A 22561-nucleotide genomic window follows, 5' to 3' on the forward strand; every position below is an offset into this window, starting at 1 on the left:
CCCTGTAAATCGCAGTTAATAAAAAGTTATATAGGTGTTTGTGTGTATCACCAAGGAACATGATATTTAAAAACATGTTTTGGTACTTCAGAAATCATACTTATAATCAGCTTTGATTCTTTTTAAAAATAATGCACTGTAGGCTATGCAGACGTGAAGATCTGTCATCCCTTCTTTTATATCCCAATCATTTTCCAATCAACATCTGCGGTGTTTGATTGTTTCACTTTGAAACACGTGCTTTGTTGGTTCAGCTTAGGATTTGTGTATCCAAACACCAGCCCAGTCATGCAGTGATGAATCCAGGGTCTCTACACTTAGGTAACTACGATGGTCATTGGTGCTGGTCACCGACTTTTCCCAGCACTTCATGTCTGTCACTTCCTTTCTTCCCTGTGATGGGGGAAGGTCATGGGATCATTCTGGCTAAGGAGCTATAAGTAGAAGCATGCCCTCCTAGGCCAGAGCACTCGACTCCTGCCGTAAAATGTCTGGGGTTTTCTTTCCCTTTGTCTGGAAATCCAGTGACCTTCCAGATTATGGCTGCTCTGTCACTTGGGTCCTGGAGTCAGGATGACCCACAGCTGGGATGGACATATAACACGAGAAAGAAATAAACCTTTGCTATTTAAGCCCCTGGGTTCTTTTTCTTCCCACAGTATATCCTAGTCCAACTTTACTGAAAGAGAATATACTTACTGCCCTTCTTAAAGAAAGCATTTTAAACCAATCAGGTTGCTTTCCAGTCTGACAAGATGATGCTATCTATTAAATTTCTTTTCATATGTTTTTATCTGTATTACAATCAAGAGATCATATGACACCACACTAATGCTAACAAAAAGCTTTTGATCATGGACACAAATGATCATATGTCTATCTATATTTGAACACATCTCATCACTATTCGAAACAAGCATTTTGATTGTTTTAAACAGCATGCCTCAGTTTCCCAGTGTAGGATAAAGACAAAAATATTTTATGAGAAAAAGTGAGTCATTTTGAATCTGAGCCCCTCCTCCGTAACCAGAGAAACAAGTCAACCATCTCCACATAAACTCTGGCATATAAGAAGAGAAGATTTTACTGTGTGAAATAATCTCATACTATGAAATGAAGTTTGAGGTCTTTCTGGCTGATGACTTCAACAATCATCATTCTTAATCTGCTTATGGAACATTCTAAGAAGCACATCATGAATTGGGAAAGAAAAAGAGCATGGAAACACACACAGACCTCGGGTCACATTCCAGCTACTGAGCTGACGGCTGTGTGATCTTGGGCAAGGAGCATAGCCTTTCAGTCCCTACTCTGACAGCTGTAAACGTGGGATAATAACATGTCACTATGATTAAATGAGAGAATGCAGGTAAAGTGCTCAGCACACAGGGTGTTTAGCACACAGAGTGTTTAATAAGTGGTGGGAGTTGTTCTCGTTATTACTATTATTTGGCAAATTTGTGAAATGGAAGCAACTCTAAGGTAGAAAAATCATTGTAAGAGAAGAAAGGAATAGAGCCTCGGCCATCTCCAAGCCTCCTTGCTCTGGAACGATTGAGATATCTCATATCAACATTAGAGTGGGTAACAGCAATACAATTTTCTGCAATAAAATTGCTTGTTTCAGCCAGAGGGTGGAAAAAAAATAGAATGAAGCTGTGTTGGCTCCTCTGAGGTATCCAGCGCAACACATATTTGTTGCAGCACAAAGGAGCAAGAGGCTGTGCGTTTGGTCAGAGAGGAAAATGTGCAGAATTCAGAAACAGGAGGGATTCAGCGAGAGGTCTAGCTTTCTCTCTTTCCAACGATAGGAACTGAATGAAGATGGTTATTCTCTATCAGGGACCCTCAGCTGTAAGTAGGTATTGGCTAAGTGGCTGTGCCTCCTCCCAACTTAGCCAACAGGGGCCGTTATGAGTAGTGAGAATAACCAACACAGAGTAAGTACTACCCAAGTGCTCATGCACCATGATGTGTTTCACTGTGAAACCAGGCAGTAGGTTACTGTTACTCCCTCTGACAGATGAGATCACTAAGGTATAGAGGTGCTTAAGCCCCACTTCTAGTAAGTAACTGGTAGGTCGAGGCTTTGAGACTGAGAAGTTTCCAGAGCCTGTGCTCTTAACCATTAGGCTTCATTGCCTCTCATGATAATGCATGTTGGGCCAAACATCTTGCACACAGAAGCTCTTCCAGAGTTATTGTATCTCTTCTCTATCATGCAAAATCATGTCCTGTCCCCTACAAATTCTCCACACCAATTAGGATGCAGTCGAAGGCCATTTCCTTTAAGAAATGTTCTTATATCACCTGAATTTCCTCATTCTCCATTTCTCTTGAGCCCTTGAGCTACTAACTAGGCAAGCCTCTAAGGAGATCTATTTGTCAGATCTATTCCCTGCCATAAGGAGGCTCAGGTTCTTAGGAGTTAAAACCATTCTAAATATTGAACACAGAACACAAGTTTGGTGTTATAAATCATCCCACCCCATTATGTGCAGAGAAAGACAGTTTTGCCCCCAACAACTAAGGATGAGTTTCTAGTTGGACATGGCACCTGACAGAAAGTTCTGGAACCTCTAGATGAGTAGATGCTCATGTTGTTTCAAAAGTTCGCAGCCTATTCATGAAAGTGGTGATGAGTTATTTTTAAAAATTTTTAAGTGCTAAAGGAGCCATGAGTAATTGGTGGCTCTCTGATGCACAAGTTCCTTTTGCTTTTGATCAGAATTATAGCCACTTAATGTCCACATCAGAAGCTCTGATTGGCTCTTGATGACTGGCTTTATGAAACATAAATGATCAGTGGCCTTGACACAGTTACTTGAGCCAAAATTAGAGAGTGACAGTGTTTGAGCAGCATACTTCCAGGTTGGGTCAAACATGCACAGCATCCCCAGTGGAGGGCAGGGCGGTGGCTATGGCCCAGAGTTGGTTTGCTTATTGACTCATTGCTTATTAGCCTCATAGCCTGGCCAGGATTTAACTGATTTTACCACCTGCTTAGTGTCTTACTCTATTCCAGCTGCTATAAGAAAATATCATAGGCTGGGTGGCTTAAACAATAGAATTTTATTTCTCATGGTTCTGGAGGCTGAGAATTTCAAGATCAAGGTGGCAGCAGATTCAGCTCCTGGTGAGACCTCTTTTCCTGGTTTGCCTGGTGGCTTCTTGCTACTTTCTCACATGGGGGATATATATATAGAGAGAGAACGGAGAGAGAAATCAATAGTCTCTCCCTCTTCTTAAGACACTAATCCCATTATGGGATTTCCACCCTCTTGGTCTCATCTAAATCCAGTCACCTCCCAAAGGTCCCACCTTCTAATACCAAAACTTTGGAAATTAGGGTTTCTGTCTCTAAGGGGGACAGAGAGAGAGAGAGACAGAGATAGAGAGACATACACACACACACAGAGGCAGAGACATAGACAGAGGGAGAAGCAGGCTCCCTGCAGGGAACTCGATGTGGGATGTGATCTCAGGACCCTGGGATAATGACCTGAGACAAAGGCAGGTGCTCAACCACTGAGCCACCTCAACATATATATTTTGAGGTGACACAAAATAGTCCATAATGCTTGATAATTATGGATCCTTATTGAAAATTGGGAACATTAATTGCCTCATGGTGGCTTTTCTCTTTTCTCCAATTTCCTGATCTCTGAGTTCCATTCCCCTCCCTCCTCTCTTCTGCTCTTGCTCAGAGAGGCAGCAGACTGCTTGCTCTCTGGCTTCTAATTGGTTTGGCCAATGAAAAGTACCAGCAGAGGAGCAGAGGTTGAAGGAGAAAAACAACGTATTTATGTTGGGTCATTCACCTTCACCTTCTTTGTGTTGTTCTGGAAATGGCTGCTTCCCTTTTTGACCAAAGCATCTGTTAGGCAGCATCATGTTCCATGGCTTCAGACCTCAATATGGCTCCTGCACCAGTGTCTTATCCTCCTCTTCCGGCCCATGAGTGTTCATAGTTTCCTGATTGCTAGGTTCTAAGCACCTCACTATCTCTTATCTCTTACCTTAAACGAGGATTTTCAACCTCAACACTGTTGATATTTGGGGCCAGATAATTCCTTCCTGTGGGGGAACTGTCTTGGGCATTGTAGCTAGAATGTTTAGCCACATCCCTAGCCTCTACCCACAAGATACCAGTAGCAGCTACCTTAGTTATGAGAACCAAAAATATCTCCAGATATTGCCATGTGTCCCCTGGAAGGAGGTCATCACTAAGTTGGACACCATTTCCTTAAACCTACTTTTGTAAACTGTCCTTTTATTTAAAAACATCTTTAGATACTCCAGTGTGTTGTCTATTTCCTGCCAGGATGCTGATGAAAACAAGGATAAATAATAAGATAAATGGAATTGATTTATCATTTGTCACACCCAGATTGAAGGAAAAATCTTTTAAAACATGGGATCCAAGGAAGAAAACTGTAAAAAGGGTCTTGATTGGTGGAAAGCCTAGAATGATTTATCACTTCAGTGGCATAACAGCCATTGGCAGGTCTACATGGTTGCTGCATTGAAGCTGTTGTTTCAAACTAGGGCTGCAGCATAGGGAAGAGGTGCATGAGCTAAACTTCTGTGTACACAGTGATTATAATCATTGCTCTAGACTTCGACTGCTCAAGTTGAATTCCCAGGTCCACTGCATACTAGTCCTATGAGCTTGGGCATGTTCATCCCTCCCCTCCAGGATGGGGCCTTGACAGGGTTATTGGCATCTGGCCGTTCTCTCACCTAGAAACTGGGTCTAACACCTTCTAAGATTATTGTGAAGATTAAGTGACATAACTAATATATGTGAAATTCTTAAGACAGTCCTGACACATTGTAAATGTTGAAAGAATGACAATAGAATTATTTCTGAATCACACACACACACATTCCATACCACACCAAGCACATACTTATTAATCCTACAGATACACACCACAAGACACACGCTTATTAATGATAATGAATATGCTAAATCTCTCATTTTAAAAAATTAAAAATGATAATTCATGATATATAAATCCATCCTTGCTGTAAAGATTTAAATAATATTAGTATTTCCTCTTTTAAATAGACCTTGCATAGCCCACTCCATCCCTCAGATATAACCATTATTAATATTAGCTTAAACTTTATCATTGTGCCATTTGTTGACTGAAAATTGTCAACTATTGCTATGCCATGTTGTTCATTCTAATAGTGTCAAGTGTGTTCTTCTAACTTTGTTCTGTGCATTTTTACACCATTATATATACATATGCTATGTATCATTTATAAATGGGTACAATAACTTGTTTCTTAACCAACAATGTGCTTGGAAAGCCTTTCCATGGCCATTTCACTCTTTTTACAGTCAGCATAATACTCCATTTTGTGAGTGATTCAAAATTTATGTAGACTCTCCTTTGTTGACATAAATTTTCCAATTATATTGCTGTATGCAAACTATGGTGCAATTAATACCTGTTACAAAAATATTTGCACATATAGGTGAGTATTCCTGCAGAATTGTGGGGTCAAAGAGTATATACACATTTAAAAACACAACAGATTTGCCAGCCTTTACCCACCCACTGACAGTGTACAAGAGTGCCAAGTTTCACGATCCACATCGCTGCTATATATTGTCAAGCTTTTAAATTTCTGCAAATGTGATGGGGATAGAAAAAGACAGCTCATTATAGTTTTAATTTGCATTTCTCTAAATACTAGTAATGTTGAATATCTTTTCATGTGTTTATTGGACTTTTGCTTTTCTTCTGTAAGTTGCTTATTCATCTCTCAAGCCCATATATTGGGGTATTTGTCTTTTTCAAATCATAGGAGCTCTTTAAAGATGCTGAATATACATCTTTTGTTATACTGGTTGCAAATATCCCTGTTTATCACTTGTCTTTTTAACTTAGTTTATGGTGTCTTTTATCGCTTTAGAAGTCATGATTTTTTATGTGATCAAATCTATCAGCTGTTTCCTTGTGAGCTGTGGAGTTATTGGGCCCAACTTCTGGAGTTCTGGGGCATTATACTAAGGTACCCTCAAGTCAGAGTCTGGATGTTGCCTTGAACTGAGATACCTATGGTTTATTTTTTACCCTTCAAATTAACAGTGGCGTATTTTTCCTTAGGAAAAAAAATTACACACATGCAAAACCACAACTGAGGACACTAATGTTTGTTCCTACCAACTCAAAATTAGACAAAGACTGGTCTCATAGCGATGCTCTCATTAAACACACACACACACACACACACACACACACAGTTTTCAGTGAATATAAAATTTTAATAAGGAAGAATAAAGGGCCAGTAAGAATGAAGTGTGCTTGTGTAGACATCAATTTCTTAAAAAGCAAGCACTTAAAACTTACTGTGTGCTCTGTAGTAATGCATCAATAAGCAATTGTTTAAGAACTATCAGCCAGTGCAGCGTGCTATTATTTTTTATTACTCTAATTATAAAGCAGGAAACTGTAGCTCAATGATAATTTTCAAAGGTCATGAGGCTGGTAAGTGGCAAAACCAGAAATGAAACCCAGCTATTCTGCTCAATCTAATGCCCTTCTCATTCTATAGACAGTTGTTCATGTACCATCAAGGTGTGTGTGTATGTATGTGTGCATGCACTTGTGTGTGTGTGGCCTGTCTGGGTAGATGCTTTGTTTTTGTCTCTGTGTCTGTATATATAGTGTATTTGTGTGTCTCTACATGTGTTTGTCTAGATGTGTGCATGTGTGTGTGTCTGCGTGGAAAGAAAGAAAAAGAATTTTAGAAAAAAGAGATTTCAAGGCCAAGCTGACAGGCTGGAGACACAGAAAGATTGGAGTCCAAAGGCAGCCTGTGGGCACAATTCCCTCTTCCTCTTATGAGGTCCATCTTTTTCCCTTGAAGCCTAATACCTTCACAGAAACATTCAGTATAATGTTTGGCCAAATATTTGGATACCATAACCTAGGTGACAGACAAAACTGACCATCACAGAGAGGAAACTATATTTCATCAAATGCATTTGAAGCATGTATTGTATGATTTTCTCCTCTGTTGATATGCTTAATTTTATTATATTTTTGAATTATTATATTTTTATTAATTAATGTATTAATTCAAGATGTTTTGAATTATTATACTATTATATTTTTGAATACTAGACTGTCCTTGCAGTCCTAAGAGAAGTCATACTAGTTTTCACATACTAAATTTCCAAATATTTTATTTTGTTAAAGTTTTATTTGTTTATTCATGAGATACACACAGAGGTTGGCAGAGACATAGGTGGAGGGAGAAGCAGGCTCCCCGTGGGGAGCCTGACACAGGACTTGATCCCAGGACTCCAGGATCACGACCTGAGCTAAAGGCAGTTGCTCAACCACTGAGCCACCCAGGTGTCCCCCAAATATTTTAAAAGATTCAAAATAACAAGTTTTGGCAATGGAAACTGGGAATTTATGGGTTTAAGTGGCAAAGTCTTTTTGGAGAACAATTTGACAGGACCAATGAAAAATTTAAATTTATCTCTTATGACCTACCGGTTCCACTTTTTTCCCTCTTTGTATCCCTAAAAACACATTTTCAAGGAAACAAGGAAGCAGGGGCAAAGTTATTCATTATAACATTGTATATAAAGTGAAAAATTGGAAACAACCAAAATATCAGTAGGAGGGGAATAAAAGAACAACCAAACATCTAAGAAATACTTGCAGCTGTCAAAAAGAATGTTAGGTCTATACATATGTACCAGCCTGGAACTCTCTGACCTTGATCGTTTAAAGCAACATGGGCGTCTGGGTGGCTTAGTCTGTTGAGTGGCCGACTCTTGATTTGGGCTCAGGTCATGATCTCAGGGTCCTGGGACTGAGTCCTGTAACAGGCTCTGTGCTTAGCAAGGAGTCTGCTGGAGGATTTCTATCCCTCTTCCCTCTTCCTCTGCTCCCCTCCCTGCCCCACTCATGCTCTCTCTCTCTAAAATAAATAAATAAATCTTTTTAATAAATTAAGAAATAAAATTAAAGCAAGCTTCAGGACATTAAGCACAAAATGACACTACTCATATAAAAAACCAACAAATTTTCATTGTTCATTATGATATAAACAAAAAAAAATAATTTAAATTATACCTATCACCCTAAAAATAATTGTTACCTCTGGAGGGGCGTCAGGGAGGATTGCTATTTATATTTACTGGTTGCATTTTTTACAATAGAAAGTACTAATATATTATTTATATAATTTAATTTTAACATTCAAAGTTTTGAGTTTATAAAATATACTTTCATCTCAAATATTAGAATTTGGTTTTGAATCTTGACATGTGAACTATGTACATTAAAAGACAAAATACACAGTAGTTGATAAAATATTTTAAATTTATATTGAAAAATTAAATACTTAACTCTAACTATATTGTTTAATCTTACTATATTGTTTTAATCTGCAACATATAATGTCTAATCTCGAGACAAAAATTGAATGCATTTTATATAAAGTCCAATAATGGTGCTTTGATAAGAATCTTCTGCTAATTTGGATAACACAATTAGATATGAGGCCTAATTTTAGTTCACACGATAGTACATTGAAAAGCAAAGATATATTATTCTTTCATAAAATATTAGCTTTGTTACTAAACAAATTCCAACATGCTGGGCATTGTGCCTCAGTACTCCACAGTAATAACCAAGGGGAGAGAGAAAGTAATAACAGTATGATTTAATAAACATGGTTTCATATAAAAAACTAACAAACAAGTGGAAATATTTCTTTATAATTTCATTAGAGAAACTAAACTGTCCTCTAGGCAATCAAAAGCTGAAAATTATCGTCTGATACTTTTATTACACTGATCAATAACATATATAACTTTCATGAGGTTTCTTGCTTTCAAGAAAAAAATAATATAATAATAAAATCTCAGCTTTATTTTTATTCTTATGGACAGATTTAAGATCTTTTTTTTTTTTTTTAATTAGAAAGGAAAAAAAACCCCACAAAAATGCTTTGCTTTATCTTTGAACACCTTTCTCAAGAGAATAAACTATTTCCAGCCAGCTAGAGCCCTGTCCCTTCTGCAGTGACATAGGCCCAATGGGAAGGAAGTCTCTCTTGAGATAGAACATGATTTCCCCTACATTTTCATAGTACCCTACGTGTACCTCCCTCTGTCCATTCCACCCAATTCTCTCAGCCTGGAATTCCCTTATAATCTCCCATTTTAGATTCCTCATTCAAATACCCACATTAGAGCCAGCTTTGTGGTCATCTGCTGTTACTGCCTTGAAGACTTAACACCTCTGTCTTTGAACTTGTGTTTTGTACGTGAACCCTGATGGTAGAGCAGAGTATGCATATGAAGCATGCAATAGGCGTGCCTCCCTTCCCTGCTGCCCCATTTGCTCACTGTGTTCAAGATGGTTCATGAGCACAGAGTTCTCATGGGCTCATGACCAAGATGGTTCCAGGTGAGTACAAGGCAAGAGCATTACATCTACGACAAAGTGAGGACACTGAGAGCTTGGAGAAGCCACATACTCTGCTCAAACCCGAACTTATTTCAACACAAAAAGAAGGCAGTTGTGGCCCCAAAAATAGGAACAGCAAAGGAATCCTATCATACCCTTCCCTATTCATGTCACTTTCGCTCAAGACACTGTGCCAGGATGCCAACCAGTATCGTATTGGCCAAGTAGGTGAGCTGAAAATGATATATAACAGGAAAAGGAAAGCTAGAGCAACCCATAGTTCTTTTTCCTTTAGTCCCTCCTTCTTTCCTCATTGAAAAGCTAAGGTAGAATGAGCACATATCAAGAAGTGAAATTAGGGGGGCACTTGGGTGGCCGTTGGGCAGCCGCCTTTGGCTCAGGTCGTGGTCTTAGGGTCCTGGGATCGAGCCCCACATCAGGCTCCCTGCTCAGCGAGGAGTGTGCTTCTCCCTCTCCTCCCTGCTTGTGCTCTCTTTTGCTATCTCTGCCACTATCTCTGTCTCTCTCTCAAATAAATAAATAAAATATTTTTTAAAAAAGAAGTGAAATTAGGGGCACCTGAGGGGCTCAGTCAGTTAAGTATCTAACTCTTGATTTAGGTTCAGGTCATGATCTCAGGATCCTGAGATCCAGCCCCATGTCAGGCTCTATTCTCAGTGGGGAGTCTGCTTGGGATTCTCTGCCTCTCTCTCCTCTCCCCCTGCAATCTCTCTCACTCTTTCTTTCTCCAAATCAAGAAATCAATAAATCTTTACAAAAAGGAAGTGATATTAAGAGTTCAGTTAATTTTGTGGAGTGTTTCCACTGTTCTGGTAAGAATGAAAAACATATGCATGTATGAGCTCCAAAATGTGAATTGTGCAATGTTGGTCATTCTGTATGTTAATTAGATGTTCTTAAATTTACATTTAAAACAGGCCATTGCACAACATAAAGATGAATGGTAAAATCCATGCAAAGTCATTAAATAGCAAATAAAAAACACCATGTCAAGTTGAGAGACTGAGAAAGGGAAAAGCTTTATATTTTAGTAGCATTAATGCCACGCTTTTTCTAATTGTGGTAAAAAGGATCCCAGATTTTCATTGTGCATAGGACCCTGCAAATTATGTAGCTAGCTCTGGTTCAGACATCTCCTTTGCACAAAAGTTGTCTTTGGTTCCCACCATGGCCCATTCAAAAAAGATTTGTTCTGTGCCTTTCACTTTTAATTATTTTATTTTTTATTTATTATTTTTTTAAATTTATTTTTTATTGGTGTTCAATTTGCCAACATATAGAATAACACCCAGTGCTCATCCCATCAAGTGCCCCCCTCAGTGCCCATCACCCAGTCACCCCCACCCCCTGCCCACCTCCCTTTCTACCACCCCCAGTTCGTTTCCCAGAGTTAGGAGTCTCTCATGTGCTGTCATCCTCACTGATACTTCCCACTCATTTTCTTTCCTTTTCCCTTTTTTCTCTTTCACTATTTTTTATATTCCCCAAATGAATGAGACCATATAATGTTTGTCCTTCTCCGATTGACTTACTTCACTCAGCATAATACCCTCCAGTTCCATCCACGTCGAAGCAAATGGTGGGTATTTGTCGTTTCTAATGGCTGAGTAATATTCCATTGTATACATAGACCACAGCCTCTTTATCCATTCATCTTTCGATGGACACCGAGGCTCCTTCCACAGTTTGGCTATCGTGGACATTGCTGCTAGAAACATCGGGGTGCAGGTGTCCCGGCGTTTCACTGCATTTGTATCTTTGGGGTAAATCCCCAGCAGTGCAATTGCTGGGTCATAGGGCAGGTCTATTTTTAACCCTTTGAGGAACCTCCACACAGTTTTCCAGAGTGGCTGCACCAGTTCACATTCCCACCAACAGTGCAAGAGGGTTCCCTTTTCTCCACATCCTCTCCAGCATTTGTGGTTTCCTGCCTTGTTAATTTTCCCCATTCTCACTGGTGTGAGGTGGTATCTCATTATGGTTTTGATTTGTATTTCCCTGATGGCAAGGGATGCGGAGCATTTTCTCATGTGCTTGTTGGCCATGTCTATGTCTTCCTCTGTGAGATTTCTGTTCATGTCTTTTGCCCATTTCATGATTGGATTGTTTGTTTCTTTGGTGTTGAGTTTAATAAGTTCTTTATAGATCTTGGAAACTAGCCCTTTATCCGATATGTCATTTGCAAATATCTTCTCCCATTCTGTAGGTTGTCTTTGAGTTTTGTTGACTGTATCCTTTGCTGTGCAAAAGCTTCTTATCTTGATGAAGTCCCAATAGTTCATTTTTGCTTTTGTTTCTCTTGCCTTCATGGATGTATCTTGCAAGAAGTTACTGTGGCCAATTTCAAAAAGGGTGTTGGCCTGTGTTCTCCTCTAGGATTTTTTTAAATTTATTTTTTATTGGTGTTCAATTTGCCAACATATAGAATAACTTCTAATTATTTTAAAACCTGTATTTAGCACTCTATTTTGCCCATGCTGTTTGGAATTACGATGTCTTTCCTGGTACCTACCACTAGCAAAGTGTGATTTCCTCCAAATGTCACTGTGGGTCACCCACATCAGAATCACCTGGGAGGTCGCAGGGCTTGAGGCTCTCATAACAAGCTCTGCCACAGGTTGGGGACCACTGATGTGGGGCACAGGGTCTCTCAGTGTGCTCTGAGGACCAGCAGCACCAGCCTCACCTGGGATCTTATTAGAAGCAAAATGTGTGGGCCTGACACTGGGGCCCAGCTCTCTAGATGGTTCTGCACTCCAGGGACCACCGATGGAGTTGGCAGGACATGAGCTCTGGGGCAGCTAGACCTGGGCTTGAACCTACCTGAATAGCTTGCTAACTGACTTTTGAGCAAGTTCCCTCTCCCCAGGTCAGGCTGAGAACTGGAAACCAGAGGAAAAAACTTGTAAGACCTGCAAATGCCCTATAAAAATCTCTCTTGGTTTAGAAGCTATACTTTCTGCCTTTGATGCTATTGTTGAAGAATAAAGAGAAATCTAATCTGAATGCGTTGAGAAGTTCTCATTAGATATTCATGCCCCTCCCCCACCAGACCTCCCAGGAAACCCTCTCAGAGGTCAGCACCCAAGGAGCCACAGAGTGAGCTGATCCAGCTCAACCGTGCTGAAGCGGTGATGGAAGAACCGCAGTCCCAGAGGTTGGGAGGAAATCCATCACATCCCAACAATGGGTGCACCACACTTATTAAGAGACAAAACAAACAGTGCAACTCTTTCGTCCAACTTTTACCTCCCAGTATCTGGGAATTTCTATGTCATTGGGACACAGGAGAAACAAATTTATAGTTTTACTCAGATTGGAGAGAGAGCCCTAATTTTGATAAGCTGTAAGAACTTTTTTTTCCCACCATTTGACTTAATCGAATGGTTAAAACCAACACATAAGGGAGAAAAATACAGAAACTCTAAGCTCTGCATGGTCCCTCTATGATTGTTTAAGTGTATAGGGGTGTGTGTAATTATGAGTTTATTGTTTTATTTGGTGATTGCAGTACCAAAGTAAAATGCCAATATTAGTAATGTGATACTAATTTTACATAATATTAAAATACTAGTGTTATTTCCCTTTGGCTTAACACATTCACATAATGTTATCTCTCATTGACAACTCAGGTGTGTGTGTATGTGTTTTTAGGATTTTACTTATTTATTCATGAGAGAGAGAGAGAGAGAGAGAGAGAGGCAGAGACACAGGCAGAGGGAGAAGCAGGCTCCATGCAGGGAGCCTGACTTGGGACTTGATCACTGGTCTCCAGGATCAGGCCCTGGGCTGAAGGCGGCCCTAAACCGCTGAGCCAACCCGGGCTGCCCTGAGAAGGCGTTTTTGAAAAGCTTTTCCTTTGGCAGAAATTACAATCTTTTTATCGACAGCAAGCTATAGCTTTGTCTCAAAGACAGCATTGCCAGCATGCCTTTAACCCTTCTGATTTCATCATGTGTGGACCGAGTATCTGATGCAGATTCACCTGCATCAATTTCGATTTTGTCATGTTTATTTTCTACTTTCACAGAAAGCCTTTGAACTAGAGTAGGAGATGTTCCTTGCAGGAGAAGCTTGACTTGCTTGATATTTTCATTCTTCTCTGGAGGATTACGCAGGCATAGATGAATGCTTTCTAAGTGAGTGCAGTTTTGTTGAATTTGAAATTTTAATGCAGCGAATAACTCTCAGTATATCTCAAGTTGTAAAGAGATCAGATTTCAGAATTAAATATATATTTACATATATATATATTTATATATACATATAGCTCCAGGAAAAATACAAGTATGTCAATACTTACACAACATGCAGTGCAGTTATTTACATTGATAACATAATGATCACAATGCTTGCTCACACACAAACACCAACTCTTTTCTAGCAAGCTTCTTGTTCATTTGACAGTCATTTCATGATGATGTAGGTTCAGCATGAGGTATGAGAAGAGAGTGTTTCTTCTTCTGATGGCAGGAAAGTTCCCATGATGTCTAGCCACAAAGACAGTTGATTAGGGCATCATGTACTTTGAAAACTCCAACATACCCACTTTGGACCTAGGCACATACACAATGCCCATGGCAGCCCTCCATGGCCTTGGGGCACCTGTGGAGTGAACCAGAGTTCTGTTACAGGTAAAATACACTAGATCATTCTCCCACTGACCCACTCGGAGCCCCCAGGCTGGCTGAGAAGTGCCCCACCCCAGCAGAGTTAAAGCCAGATCTGAGCCCTATGGATTCTCGGTTCTGCTCACAGCATGGCTCTGGACAGCTAGACTCAATGCAGTTAGGGAACTATACATACTGAGTTAGGGGGCCAGCTGAATCAGCAATACTCAGAGAGTGAGAAGACCGAAGTTGGGTTTTGTAAGGGGCTCCCAACAGGGCCTGCATCTGTTCCTCTGCTCCCTAAAGCAAACATGAAGTTTTTTTTTTTTTTTTTTGTTTTTATATATATATATTTTAATTTATTTATGATAGTCACACATAGAGAGAGAGAGAGGCAGAGACACAGGCAGAGGGAGAAGCAGGCTCCATGCACCGGGAGCCCGACGTGGGATTCGATCCCGGGTCTCCAGGATCGTGCCCTGGGCCAAAGGCAGGCGCCAACCCACTGCGCCACCCAGGGATCCCGCAAACATGAAGTTTTAAGTGAAAACCATCCATGGTTCTCCTTTAAAAAAAAAAAAAATCTGTTTATTCATGAGAGACAGAGGGAGAGAGAGAAAGAGAGAGAGAGAGAGGCAGAGACACAGGCAGAGGGAGAAGCAGGCTCCATGCAGGGAGCCGGATGTGGGACTTGATCCCAGGTCTCCAGGATCTCGCCTTGGGTTGCAGGCGGCGCTAAACCACTGAGCCACCCAGGCTGCCCCATGGTTCTCCTTTTATTCAAATTTCCCAAGTGCCGAGCCCTGACAACTGCCCATTCTAGCCTGGCCTGATTTTCAGTGGATATCTGGCCAGCGGGGGACGGGTATAGCATTTCCTCTTTCCAGAGTCAAATCATCCAGGGTAATCTCTGGCAGCTGAGGAACCTAGGGAAGTTGCTTTTTGAGCAGATCAAATCAAAAGCAGATGGGGAGAGGAAGGTCATGGCTAAGCGGCCTGGCCATTCTCCATGACCTGCTTTCTCCAGGGAGCCTGGAGCCCATCCAGAATTGCACACCTCCCTGAAGCCCTGGCATGCTTCCTGGCAGCCGTATCTCTGTACATGACTCTCTGGATTGAAATGTTGACATCTTACGAATCTGAAACCACAGTGTGCAATAAATGGAAAAGAAATTGGAGTTCATTTGAAATGTAATTTAATGAACATTTGTGTATATTTATAGGTCAGGCATCCTATTAGAAGCTGGGATATAAAGACAAATAGAGTAAAAATCTAAGCATCCAAGCAGCTCACACTGCAGAAATGTAAATATTCGCATTGCAATGAATGAGACAGACGTGTGGCTATGACATTAGAATGCAGAGGGAAGGCGAGGCTTTAGGTCCCAATAAGGAAGGTGACCTAATCTGGGTCTTAAAAGGTAAGCAGACCTCATCAGCTACTAATAGGGAGTAGCCATCTACATCGGAAAACTGATATGGACACAGGTAGGGAGCCAGAAAAACCATGGTTGTGGTCTGAAATCACCAGGAAGCACCATGTGGTTGGGTGTATGAATTAAGCTGATAAGGAATGACTGAAAATAGGTAAGTCTTACCAAGGGGAAGGGCAATATCTGTTCTCGAGTTCTATCTGGAATTAATCGAAAAGGGCATCACTAGATTCCCAGCCAGGGAGTCCAGGAACTGCTTATGTTGTAGGAAATTCAGTTAGCTGAAATTTCTAGTGCAAAAGAAGGAGAGAAATGGAAGGCAGAGAAGGTAGTCAAGGGCACCTTTGAAAAGGAAGAACAGAGGGGTGTCTGGGTGGTTCATTTGGTTGAGTGACAGACTCTTGGTTTTGGCTCAGGACACAATCTCAGGGGTTATAATATTGCTTCTGGGCCAGGTTCTGCGCTTTGTAGGGAGTCTGCTTGGGATTCCCTCCCTCTGCCCCTTCCCCACATCTGCATGTGCACTCTCTCTTTATCTGAACTAGATAAATCTTTTTTTTTTTTTTTAATGAAGAATGGAGGAGCTTAAGGGAGAAGAGTATTGAAGACAGCATCGTTTGGAGATGGAGGAGATTTGAACACGATGTAGGTTGAAGGTCAATTGCCATTGGCAATGGGGGAATGGATAATACAGGAGAGAACAGAGAGAATCCAGAAGAGAGATTCTTACCCATGCCTGGCCTAGCATCTGAGCTTCTTTCACGTAACTATACCCAGTGTGTCAGTATTGGTCGTTTTGTGAAAGAACACACCCCGTGCTCATCGCTGTTGTAACACACTACAATAACGTAAAGAGAACAGAAACCATTAGGGAAATGCCTTCATCTCAGGGTAGATGGAATAACACTGACTAAAATAGTCTACCAACCAAGAGTAAAAGGATAGGTTAGACAAGATCGAATCATAGAGTAGTCAAGTTACCAGGAAGCCAAAGTGCTGTGAAGGGTGACAGAGAGGGACAGCAGGCAGGAAGGAGAGGGTGGAAAATCAGACAAGGAGGGGCACCTGGGTGGCTCAGGGGTTGAGCATCTGCCTTCGGCTCAGGTCATGATCCCAGGATCCAGGGATCGAGTCCCACAGGGAGCCTGCTTCTCCCTCTGCCTGTGTCCCTGCCTTTCTCTGTCTCTCATGAATAAATAGATAAAACCTTAAAAAAAAAAAAAAAAAAAAAGGAAAATCAGACAAGGAGCACACAGCAAGAAATGAGAATAAACAAGGACAGAGGAGTCCCTGCCTTGTGAAGGGAGAATAATGACACAGGGTTCTCACCAGCTTCCCTACCTCCTGGAAAGGCTGGGAGTGAGATGCCAGCTGTGGCTCATACCCTAGGAGGCTGGAAGACCGTGGGGCCTTTGGACACGGTCTGCAGCATCTCTGGGATTCTTGGGTCACCCCATGGTAAGGGGGCTGTCCACCTTTGCAACCTGGCCGACCACCACCCGTAATTGTGAAGAGAGCTGTCGGCAGACGCCTGGCCCTGAGATCCTTGGGGACACCGGGCTCTCCCTTCCCCGTCCATAGGCGCTTGCCTCCTCGACGAGTAAAGGTCCCACCATGCTCACCGGGCAAGAAGCCTTTACCTCTCCCAAGGCGCCAGGTGGAGACGGGGGTGGGCACAGCTCTCCTTATGCTTTCCAGACTCCTCCAGAAAGTGTGTTCCGAGCCCAGCTCAGCGCTTCTCAAATTTTAACTTCTCAAATTTTAACTTCCATGAGAGTCACCTGGGGATCTCGTGGAAAATGTGAAATGCAGGTGCAGCGTGGGGAGCTGAGATTTTTTTTTTTTTTAAGATTTTATTTATTTATGAGAGAGAGAGAGAGAGAGGCAGAGACACAGGCAGAGGGAGAAGCAGGCCCCATGCAGGGAGCCCGACGCGGGACTCGATCCTGGGTCTCCAGGGTCACGCAGGTGGTACTAAACCGCTGGGCCACCCGGGCTGCCCAGATTCAGAGTTTCTGATGAGGCCTCAGGCGAGGCCCGCGCTGCTGGTCCGTGAACCACATCTTGCATAAAAGGGCCTGGGAGCCGCCCGGCCCTCAGTCCGCGTGGGCGGGACCGGCGCTGGCTGCCCACTCGCGGTGCCACCGTGGAGCTGTCCTTGCCCCACGTGGACGTGGCATCAGTTTTTCTGACCACGATCCCTGGAACCCGAGCTCGTGGGCATTTGTAAGTACAATTTCTCCTTCTTTCCTGATGGCACAGAGAAGGCAGGGTTGGCGCTCGTGGGATTCACCCACTTGGAAGAGAAGAAGAGCGGAGCCCGCAGAGAAATCAGATTTCCAAATGACTTTTGCTTATGACCTGATTTACGTTTTTGCCAAGAACGAGGGAGATGAGTTGCTTTCCCCATCCAGGCCCTGCCTCCTCGCTGAACTCTGCTTGGGGGGGGGGGGGGGAGGGAGGATGGGAGGGAGAAGGAAACTTCAGCAGAACTTAAGCATTTGTGTAAGGTTTACTTGACTAGCAAAACAGATGAAGGCAAAAGTTTCCTAGAATGTTTATATTCAGGTTTTGCCCGAGGGGAGTTCTTTTTATCACCTGAATGTGTCACTTTAATTTGACAAACTGCAGGAGAGGAGAGACTGGCATTGAAAAAATGCTTATAACATTGTGCAACGCTTCACTTACTCTGGCACAGCGGATTCTTATGAGAAGGAAGTTTTATTTTCTGTCCTGTCGTGTCAATTTTGTTCAGTTCAATAAACGTGCATCGAGTGTCTGTTTAGCAGGCGCTGTGCTGGGTGCCAAGCACGCGGGTTAAAGGAGAAATGGTTGCTGTCACAGGGAACCTTGTGTGCTATGTGGGAGACGGGAAAGCAGAGCGATCGTGTCTATGCAGTTTCGTTGACGCAATGGTTGAGCGAAGTGTTGGGGGCGCTTATGAGCCCTGGTGAATCAGCCCGGAGGTCAGGGTACTGGAGTCGGGAAGCTTCTTTGAATGGATACAACCTGACCTGAATCTGGAAGCTTGAGTACGAATTCAGTAGGTGCAGAAGTTTTAAAAAGGTGAGTTATTGATACTATTGTCTCTTACTGGTTCTTCTCTCTTTGGCACCCAATAGAATAGCCTGTCCCATCCTCTTGAATTTAAGTGTGGCCATATATTACACTTGAGCCAATGAAATGTGAAACGGATGGATGAGCGTCACCTCTAAGCAGAAGTTTCAAATGCCAGCATGTGATTTATCATTTTCCCTCTTTACTGCTGAAGAAACCAGTGAAACATACGTTAAGATGAAACTTCCATCTGTCAATGTTCTTGAATGACTACAATAAGTAGAAATAAATCTTTTTTTTTTTTTTTTCTCTTTGAAAGCCATAAAATTTCTGTAGGTGGTACTGCAACATAAGTGGGTCTGTCCTGACTGACACAGAAGGGCATTCTGGGCAGGGAATTTTATTGACAAAGGCTCAGAGACCTCTAATACCTTTGATCTGGAAAGTGCAAATGGTTAGTAACACCAGAGTAGGTGTAGGGGTGGGTGGAGATTGGGTTGGGCTTGACTTCTCTTGGGTCTCAGGATCATAAGAGCTTGGTTGATTGAAGTGAAAGCCTCACCAGATGAGTTCTGGAGTTACTTTTCTAACTAATGGCTTTGATTTTACAACATGGAATTCAGTTAATGTTGGTTTCTTCTGGGAACACCTTTTGTCAAATTCCTGCATGTGGTTGGATCCCTTTCTCTTGAGAGGTATGGCTTTTTGTTGTCTTAACCATGTTATAGAACTAAATACTATAGTATTTAGTGTTTATTTTTGTTTATCTTCAGTTTCTTGATGGCCATAAATACTTTAACTATAATCCCAAGATCCTGTTCACTGCCCAGGAGTATTAGAAATGTCTGAACAAATGAAAACACCCATTGTCTTCATAAGACTCCTCTTTGGTATCTTTGATTTGTTGGGTGGGTCTCTTCTGTCTTCCAGTGCATAGGCTACATTGCTCCACCTAAGCCACTCCTATGGCCAACCGATCCACTACGAGCCTCTGCCTGCTCTGCCTGAAGACAACCAACCCTGGAGCCTTTGGCTTCTGTTGCCGCTTCGAGGCACTGAACCCCATGCTGCAGAGTTGCCCAAGTACCTGCTGAAAAATCAAAGACCACTCAATTTGTGGTGCCAGCTGTTACTGATGGGTGGTACTGATGGGAGCCCACTGACAAATCCTCCCTCTCTCCCTACAGTGGACTATTCCCAAGGATAGCCTGTATGGGGGTGTCCCATGTGGCTAAGCAGGTACCCTGCTGAGCGATTGACTGAATCCCTTCACAGCCCACTGTGAACAGTGTCCAGGTGGTAACATATCCCATTTCATGGCTTCTTATTCTCTATGCCTCAACTCTATTTTCCTTTATTTTTACTGCCTCGGGCTCCAAAAAAAATGTATTTGTGTATCCTCTGTGGCCCAGACCATTTTCTAAGGAACATGGGCTGAAACAGTTGGTTTCAGAAGTGGTTCTAGAGCACAGGCCCTCAGAATGAGATTTGGAGTGTGACTGCCCGAGGTCAGAAAGCAGCAGGATTGCCCTGATGATAGTAAGTGCGTTGTTAAGAACTCATCTCCAGTGACCTTGCAAAGACTTCGTATGAAACAGTTTTAAGAAGTTCAACCTGGCAATTTTTCCAAGTTGCCCTGGGATTTCTAAAATGATGAGTGAAAAATGAGTCAGGATATGAAACAAGTCTGTGACAAAAATTCGATGGACACAACCTCGTCTAAAGAATTAAGGGACTGCCGGGAGGCCAGGAGGTTGCAGAGGGATAACATGGGAGGCACACACCATGGGTGGGCCCAGGGGGGATATGGCTGAGACCATACCCTGACCCTGGAGCATGCAATGCAATGCAATTGTATAAATGCAGGTGGTTCCAAACTCAAGTACCCATCCCTCTACTGAGTGAGCCTTTTCCAAGGCCTGAAAAGTAGAGGTCATGCCCTGGCTGAAATGAAGTTCGGTTCCTGGCTGGATTTTTTTAGTTCCCTGTACAAAGCAGATCGTGGTAAGGAGCTGGGTTGCTCTGTGGCCACCACGATGCCATGGACATGAGCATACCTAGCCTTGATCTGCGTTCTCTCCAGTGGCTACCATGAAATGCAAGAGGAGCTAGGCATTAGGGCGGAGGGGACACTGGGCACGTGCCCTGCAGCAAGCAGGTCTGGGATGTGGTTGCCGCTCTGTCTACACCTCCATGGTGTTGCCTGTAAAGCAGGAACACGGATGCCCGTGTGTTGCAGTGATGTGGGAGTGAGTGACTGTGCCTGTCACCGGTCCTCACTCCTGATTGCTCTCTCTGTAGGCACCAAATGAGACTTGAATTAGAAGGTGTTATTTGAAAGAGATTTATAGTTTCAAATGTTAATTAAACTCTGCTTATGAAATATTGCATGGTAAACACTCTCAGAAGAGCTCCCTTTGGAACAGATGAGTGATTAAAAATCAGTTTTCTCCATCAGGGGTAGGGAGGTACCACCAGCAGGGGGGACTGTCAAAGTGGGGTGGGGGACTAAGTTTCTGGGCGATGGGGAGGTTAGGTGGGGAATGGGGGGGTCATGCCCAAGGGGGTCTAGTGGAACAAAGCAGACAGAAGGTCACGGAGCCCCGACTTCCCCAGGCCAGCAGCTCAGCAGGTCCACATGGTGCGTGCATGGGGGTCATTCCAGGCCCCCATCACCAACCCTGTGCATCCCACAGGCCTCAGGGATCATCCTTTCCCTTTTAGTTCTCATGGCAGATGAGAAACTCGTGGTGGTGTTGGAGTCACAGGTACTCAGTGAGGCTCAGTGTCCCGGATGCTCCTGGAAGATGGGACATTCAGAGCCACAATGGTGATGAGACCCTGGGCGTAGGGCAGCAAAGGAGCAGAGCCTGCAGGGCGCAGAAATGGTGTGGGGAGACCAGGATGCCGAGGCCAGCTTGCAGCTGGCCATGATTGGGGCCCACATGACTTTCATCATGACTGGCTACTGGGGAAACTGCAGTGAGGAGTGGGAGGTCAAGCCAGGGAAGCTGCTGGCTCCTCTGGCCCAGTGGTTGGGTCTTTACTATGTGGTCTCCAGTAGCCTGGAGAACCTCAAGAAGCAGATGGCTGGGAGACTGGCAGCTAGCTGCTTTGATGGGAAAGGGGAGGAGGAAGAACATTTTGGGGACACCGGAGTTCTTATGACAAGTATGTGGCTGTCTTGCCATTTCAAGAACCCCTTCTCCTTCTGCCCCAGAAAGCTCCAGATGGAAAGAGCTACTTGTTGAGCTTGCCTGTGGGTGACATGCCCATGGATGGCATATCCCTGACCCACTTGGGTCCTGTGGTACTCAGCCTGCTGAAGATGCCAGAAAAATACGTTGTCCAGAACATTGGGCTCCGAGTTGCAAGCACCCCATGCAAGTGTGTGCTGCCCTGTTCTCTAAGACACCAAGAAGACTCTGAGCGATGCCAAGATGACCCTGAAGGGCCAGGAATAGGGCTTCCCTGGAGCCTGGGACCTGGCCAACATATTCCTTTTCTGTGGCTTAAAACCTGGAAGTGACATTGAACTGACCTTGAGGCTTAATCCCAAGGCCAGGATGCTGGACCAGTAGCTGGAGTAGCACACAGGGGACATTGCTGTCTCTAACCCCACCACCTCTCAGCCCCATCTGGGGGGGGTGGGGAGGTACAGTTGCAGTTGTATTACAAAAGTTATTTTTTAAAAAGCCATTGTTCTCACATGTTCACAAAATGATTAAAAATCATCATGCATTATTTACCTATAACTAGTGTCTCAAAAATCTGGATGCTCCTTCTCCAAAGTAGGTTGACCTTTCCTGCCTCTTTTCTATTAATTGTTGATATCGTCTCTGTTCATAGAAAAATCTTAATACAGCTGGAATGAATGACACTTTATTTTCCTGCACTAAAGAACTGGTTTTACTTTGTATTCCTCAGGTGGGTTTTCAACGCAAAGCCATAGCTTTTTTTCATCTCGTACCATGTGCAGAAACCTACA

The 22561-nt window shown here is 42.9% G+C and overlaps 1 long non-coding RNA gene and 1 pseudogene across 2 annotated transcripts; both read left to right on the top strand.

Moving 5' to 3' along the window:
* The first annotated feature begins 1120 nt into the window (after positions 1-1120).
* On the top strand, positions 1121-18879 carry LOC144319949 (uncharacterized). 2 transcript variants are annotated; one of them, XR_013385576.1, is made up of 3 exons: positions 1136-1369; positions 16091-16161; positions 18639-18879. It is a non-coding gene; the product is annotated as an uncharacterized LOC144319949 (long non-coding RNA). The 2 variants fall into 2 exon arrangements; XR_013385577.1 differs by lacking the exon at positions 16091-16161 and having other exon boundaries at positions 1121-1369.
* A 2271-nt stretch (positions 18880-21150) lies between these two features.
* Positions 21151-22308, top strand: LOC144289668 (nmrA-like family domain-containing protein 1 pseudogene; annotated as a pseudogene).
* Positions 22309-22561: the final 253 nt, after the last annotated feature.

Source organism: Canis aureus, chromosome 1 (assembly GCF_053574225.1).
Source record: "Canis aureus isolate CA01 chromosome 1, VMU_Caureus_v.1.0, whole genome shotgun sequence".
NCBI classification, from domain to species: Eukaryota; Metazoa; Chordata; class Mammalia; order Carnivora; family Canidae; genus Canis; species Canis aureus.